Source organism: Arachis ipaensis, chromosome B05, assembly GCF_000816755.2.
Source record: "Arachis ipaensis cultivar K30076 chromosome B05, Araip1.1, whole genome shotgun sequence".
Taxonomy (NCBI): domain Eukaryota; kingdom Viridiplantae; phylum Streptophyta; class Magnoliopsida; order Fabales; family Fabaceae; genus Arachis; species Arachis ipaensis.
Window position 1 is genome coordinate 98,179,354 of NC_029789.2, and position 6,725 is coordinate 98,186,078.

General features: G+C 34.8%; 1 long non-coding RNA gene across 1 annotated transcript; it reads right to left on the minus strand.

Moving 5' to 3' along the window:
* LOC110262924 lies at positions 4,504–4,845 on the minus strand. The gene is made up of 3 exons (XR_002347937.1): positions 4,812–4,845; positions 4,628–4,732; positions 4,504–4,538 (listed from the first exon to the last, which is right to left on the minus strand). It is a non-coding gene; the product is annotated as an uncharacterized LOC110262924 (long non-coding RNA).

Consider the following 6,725-nt stretch of genomic DNA (forward strand, 5'->3'; position numbering starts at 1 on the left):
GTTAGAAATCACATCCTAACGTGCTGAGGGAGATTTGGTTAGTTGAGGATTTTTGGATTTAAAGTTGTTCTTGATGTGTTTTAGGAGAAAAAAGTGCTTTAAAAACACTTCAAAGAGTAACCAAATTTGGAGCATCAAATCAAGGTAGGGTGTCACGAAATTAATCTTGATTATTTGTGTTTGAGTTGTGTGAATGTTTTATGATTTGGCTGTGCTAAAAATTGGTTGCATGTATGATTGATTCTTGGTGAAAATTTGGTGAAATTTTGATGAAATTTGATGAAATTCAAGCTTTGAGTTTATGTTCTTAGAGCAGCTGGAAAAACAAAACCCTAGGCTTAAATTGAGGTTCAATTTGTGTTGAAATCATGTAGAAAAGATGGGGTTTTAGTGGCTGCTAATTTATTATGAATTATAGTAAAAATCGGTTGCTGAAAAGACTGAAAAACGGGTAAAAACGGAGAAAGAATCTGAAGAATTTATGAAGAACATGAAGAACACTTTGAGTGTGATGAAGAACAATGAAGAACAGGCTTTAGATCCTTAAAAGGGCAAGGAAGTAAAAATTTTGGTTTTTAAGGGGTTATTTAATAATTTCTGAGAGTTAGGGTGGTTAAAGTAGAAATATTAAAAGTTACGGGTGGTAAAATGTAAATTTTAAAGGTTAAAAGTAAAAGGTAAGGTAATTTTCGAAAATTAATGATAAAATAATAAATAATAATAAAATATTAAATAATAATATTTAATTAAAAATAATATTTTAATAAAAATAATAAAATAATGCAGAAAAGGCAGTTTTCTGTAAAAACTTTAGAAAGACAACTTTAAGCGTAGAATCTCATAATTACCTTCATAAAACACTTAGGGAGTGGAAAGAACATATTAGTGAGGCAAAGATAAACAAAAGATTAAAAGTTGAAGAAAAGATAAAAATCGAAGAAAAAGTCTGTAAAATTTTAATGACAGAAAAACAGACAGAGACTAGCTAACAAACCAGGGGAACATAGTTAGTCCTTGAGTTGCGACTAGGGTTAGGTAATATATGAAAAGTTAAACTGTTTCAGTATAGACTTAATGAACCTATACTTGGGATAGGCTAACTATTCATACCGAAATTTACATAAGCTTTAAATACATATGTTAAGCAGAGAAATCAGAGCAGAATAAAGTAACACAGAGAATAGAGTAACCAGAGTAAAGTAAAGAGATAAAGAAAAACAAGTGATATAGATACAGAAGAAAGAGTAATCAGAGAAAAGTAAAGAGATACAGAGAACAGAGTAACCAGAGTAGAGTAAAGAGATACGGAGAAAAGAGAAACCAGAACAGAGTAAAGAGATACAAAGAGAAAAGAGTAATATGATAAAGAGAAATGGTTTGAGCCAAGATATTGTAAAAGTGAAAGATGTAAAGTTTGTATAGTATGATTGAACAGAGAAAGAAAGAGGTACTGTATAAAGTGATGATGAATAATGAGAATGATAATGAATGATGGTAATGAGAATGATTATGTGATGATCTGCTGCGTGAAGGCAGTCAGATAGATAGTGGTACGACCACAGAACGTTTTTCAGTGCTACACAGCTATTGAGAGCTATACCTGCAACTGATAACCTGGGATCACTTGCAGAGGATATTAATTCATACACGGCTAGAATGCCACACCTGTAACGCAAGTATTGCTTACAGAGGACATGATTTCATACACGGCTAGAATACCGCCACCTGTAAGGCAAAGTTTGCTTACAGAGGATATGACGCATACGTCAGTTAGTGAGAACTGTACCTATGCTGACTAGAAAACCATACTCATTTTAGCTGCTTCGGGTTACGTCGGGAGCGGGTAGAAACCGACAAATGAGCTCATTACCTGCACTAGGGCTAGACATGCATCATATTTGGTTGCACATTTGCTCTATTATGGTTGTTGTTTGAATGTATGCTTTCTTTGTTTGTATTCTATTCACTGTGTCTATGTTTTGTTTTCTTGTATACTCTTGTTTGTGTTTTGCTTTCTATTTTTTCTGTTTTCTCTAGTTATCTGCTTCTTCTGTTCACTGCTTCTCGGTATTCTGCTATTTATCTGCTAAACAATACGAAATTAATGAACTTAACTAATAACCCTGGCCCTGCTAAGAACTCCCCAGTTCTTACCCCTTCTCTCTCCTTTCCCCCTTCAGATGGAAGTAAGAGTGCCTTACCGTAGTTCGTTGATGATGGCTCTGCAAGGAGGATTCCACTCTAGATAGTTTTCTGAGTCTAGGGTGAATCTCGTTCTCTGTTTATATGTATATACAGTGAGACCAGCCAATGTCTGCACCCCGTTTGTATGTGAACTTTAACCTAAATCCTGTGTACGAGACTCCTGTTGTGTGGCTACTTGATGAGGTACCAGAGAGGCGTCATATAGCAATGTATGATCGTGCAGAGGAGTAACAGATGATGTTCTACCTTTTGATGATGTTCCACTTGACTTGAGTTTTGAAGACTTAGAACGTACTTTCCCTCGCTTTAGTAGTTTAGAGGGACTAGGTGATTATAGAGTCTAGGCTAGCCTAGGTGCCAACTTAGGGACCTCTTAAACAGGTCAGGACCTGGGATGTTGTATGTATGTATATGTATATAGTTATTATCTAGCTATATCTAGGGGTGTTCTAACTAAAAGTCTATACTCTGATAAAGGCTGGATCACTGAATGTTGTTAGCTGCTTATGATGTATTTATGTGTGGTTGTTTATAACTGTTTTATTTGTTATCAGTTGTGAGTTGATTATGAATGATTCAGTTTATTAACCCAAATGATTTAAAAAAAATACCTCGCAAATTAACTACGCTTTTAACAACGAATCAGGCTCATATGATAAATAATAGATAATAATTAGGAAGACAAATTGGTAGCACTCAGTTTCTGGTATGATCTAGACATACTGAAAATTGGGTCGTTACAAGTAGCTTATACATAATATATACATACAACTCATACAACTCCTATCCCTCTTACAAAATTATGATATTAATGGCGAGGGAAGAATAAACCATAACTAAACTAATACATCCATATTGCATAAGCTAACTCAAAAATTCTTCACAAGCTTTTTCGTCCATTCCCTGAAAGGAGAAGTTTGTTGTAAGACGATATTGTAATTAAAATCATTTTCAAAATATAGTGATTATCAACTTATTATTTAAATCTAAAATTCGTATTTTTCTAACAAAAATTTCTTGTAAAATAACATTTTAACCAAAATTTATCACTAATCTAGTCAATCATGGCCTCCAGCCCAAACATCATCAAATCTCGTCCTCTGACCCAAATCAAAACAATTTACCATCAAAACTCAATCTCAACAGAATCAATCACAAACACAAACAAATACAAGGCAAAGTCATATACAGAACAGTTACAGAAATTATCACAGTTACCAATTAAACAAAATTCTTCACATAAGCAAATTAAAACACTTAAGCACACTCAAACAAAGCACACAAATGTGACATCTTGCATCTCTATCCCTAACATAGGTAATGAGCTCATTTGTCGGTTTCGACCCGCACCCGACGTAATCCGACTCGCAAGTCAGATAAGGCATTCCAGCGGCATAACCTCTGCAAGGTTCCAAACCTTTGCAGGCGCTGATTCTCCAGCTGAAGTATGTGCCCCTTTCTCCTGGAAGTCACTACATATACACATGCATCCCCGCACAATTACTCACACATAAAGCCCACGGCTTAACATTTCACACCAGCACTTTAACTATTTACTTTTCGTCACCCTCTCGTGACCTTTTAATCATTTCATTATCACACGTGCTGTGTACTCTTTTTTCCTTCTCTCTTCTTCTTAACAATCTGAACTCAAATCATAACTTAAAACAAAATCTCTCCTCAAAAGATTGAATTAAAAACATAATTTTCTTAATAAATCGAATTGAAAGCAAGACTTTTTCTGTAATAAATCGTAATCAAATAATATTCTTAAATCAGATTTATTTTTAAATAACGTTTTAAATAATTTTAGAGTTTTATAAAAATTTCGGCTGCATTTTCTCTAAAACTAGGACTTTTGCCACCCTTAAAAGGTCCCAACCAAAATATTTCTCAACCCATTTTCAACCATTTCCAAGTAGTTTCAAATACCATATCCTTTCCAAAATCAAACCAAATTCCAACATTAGATATTTTTCACTAAATTCAAGGAAAATCAATTCAATAATGACCAACTTAACAAACCACAACAGCAAATTAAGATAACCAGCTTTCTCAATAATTCAATAAATCAATCAAATAAATAATTACAGCCATCCAAATAGTTAAATTCAATTCATAAAACTCATGTAATTATAAAAAAAATATTTTTCATACTATTATCAACTTATAACAACTCTTGAAAGTAAAATGAATTTAAGAAAATGCCCCTACCTCGACTTGTCGAAATCATAAACCAAATGTGTCAACAGAATCTTTTCTCTCAACCCGAAACCAACGGTAACCGCAGATCAGCAACTCTTATAAAGGCATGCAAGAACCAAAATATAATCCTAAAGCATAATGTTACAAGGACCATAGAAACATATAACAGAATAGCAACTATAGAGGTTCGGGACAAGGAAGAACTTACTGCACTTACAAATAAGCCAGAGAATAGAGCAGTGGCAGCTCCGGTGACGACGCAGCAGCTTGATGTCGCATGCAACAGTCATAGAACTCAGCATGCAAGACCCGTAACTCGATCCTATGACACCAAAACCTCATATCCTTAAATAAATTAAAACAGAAATACTGATCCAGAGGTTCCGGAATGAAGTGCTTACCTAAACAAGGAAGAACGGCTGAACTGAAACAGCGACAACTTCGATGGTGGTTCCGGTGACACTTGCGCCACACCGGGTGACCAGAACGGTAGCAACGACGGTGCAGCAGCTCAGAACAGTAAGCAACGGCGGCAGAGTAAGCTTCAGTGGCCGAGGAAGCGGCTTAACAGCGACGGCAGCAGGGGTGGCAGAACAGCCTACCACCATCGCGTTTCACCCCCTCTGCAAGCTCCTTCTGTCTCCTCGAAGTTCAACGGTGGCCGCAGTTTGAGGCGACAACGACAGCACACGGCAGTGCAACTTCGTGCAGTGGGTCGAGCTCCTCGCGTCACTGGCCACGTCCTCCTCCCTCAGAGTCGGGCGGTCTCTCTCTCCTCTGGGCTTCCTCCTCCGCGATGGTAATGACGACGATGGCACGGGCTTCTCACGCACGGCAATTTGGTGACAGCTTCACGGGTCGGCGGCGACGCGGCTAGGCCGCTGCAGCAGCATGGTGACAGCACAAACAAACCCTCCCTCTCCCTTCATTCTCCGTTCGGCAGTTTCCTTCCATGTTTCCCTTTCTTCTTTCTTTCTTTTTCCTTTCATTGAAGCTGCGTGTGTGTGTGAACTGATTTGGGGTAGCGGCTAGGTTAGGATTTGGTGAGGTGAGTGTGTGAAAATTAGGGTTAGGGTTAGTTTCGTAATTTCAAATAAAATAGGAATAATATAGTAATTGAAACCAAATTAAATCCAACACTAATTATATATAGAAAATACTAATTGTTTATCAATTTTACAAATTATTTTTAATAAAATGTTTAGATCCAAGAATTAGAGATAATATAATTAATTTTTTTATTTTCCAAAACATAAGTATTAAAATTTAAAATATTAATTATTTAACCTAAATCATGTAAAATTCACAAAATATATAGCGAGTACATTATTGTGAGTAGTGTTCAATTTCATATTACTTTGTATCTATTAGAAGTCAAAATTCTGCTATAGACTCAACATAACATATATGTAATTCCAAAGTTATTAATCATAGACTATAAATAAATTTCTAAAAATAAAATCTTATGAATCAATCAGTAATATTTTAATATTTTTTATATTTTTTAAAGTTGTCCAGAGTTATCAATATTTATAATATGATTTCACAAGTTATATTATGTGATATTAGTCATTGTTATAAAATGTGACTCATTTAGCATTTAACCATTTATCTTCGATTAATATTGTTATAACAAGGATACATGTAACTTTACTATGAGAATAATATAGTTTGAACTTTGGTTATCTAAAAATTTACTAAGTGGCTAGAGTAGCTCCATGTCATAAACCAACGAATGCTAGCAATTGTGATGATAAAAAAAATAGCCAAATGAATATTCACAGGGATTACTCGTAATTTTTTACTAAATGGGGACTCGTAAAATCTTCAAGGGTGGTGCGTGACCTGTTTACATAAAATGGACGGAGATGGGGACACATAGGTACCACCCATGAGATCCGTTAAATTCACGCGAATATAACATTACTAATATTCATTTTTTAAATTTAGTAATCATAATTTCTGCATCCAATTCGACCACCATTTTTTTGTTTTAGGCTCATCTTTGGTCTCAATTTTACATCTCTCACTTTCTCTCTAACTCACTTTATATATATATATATATAATGTTCATTTTTTAAATTTAGTAATCATAATTCCTGCATCCAATTCGACCACCTTTTTTTGTTTTAGGCTCATCCTTAGTCTCAATTTTGCATCTCTCACTTTCTCTCTAATTCACTTTTTCTGCCTCTTAAGTCCGTCACTACGTCGCTCAATCTCGCCATAAAAATTATGTTATGTTATTATGTTGGAAGATGTTTTTATATTTTTTCTTTTGAAATTTTTTTTATAATAAATATATTATGAATTGT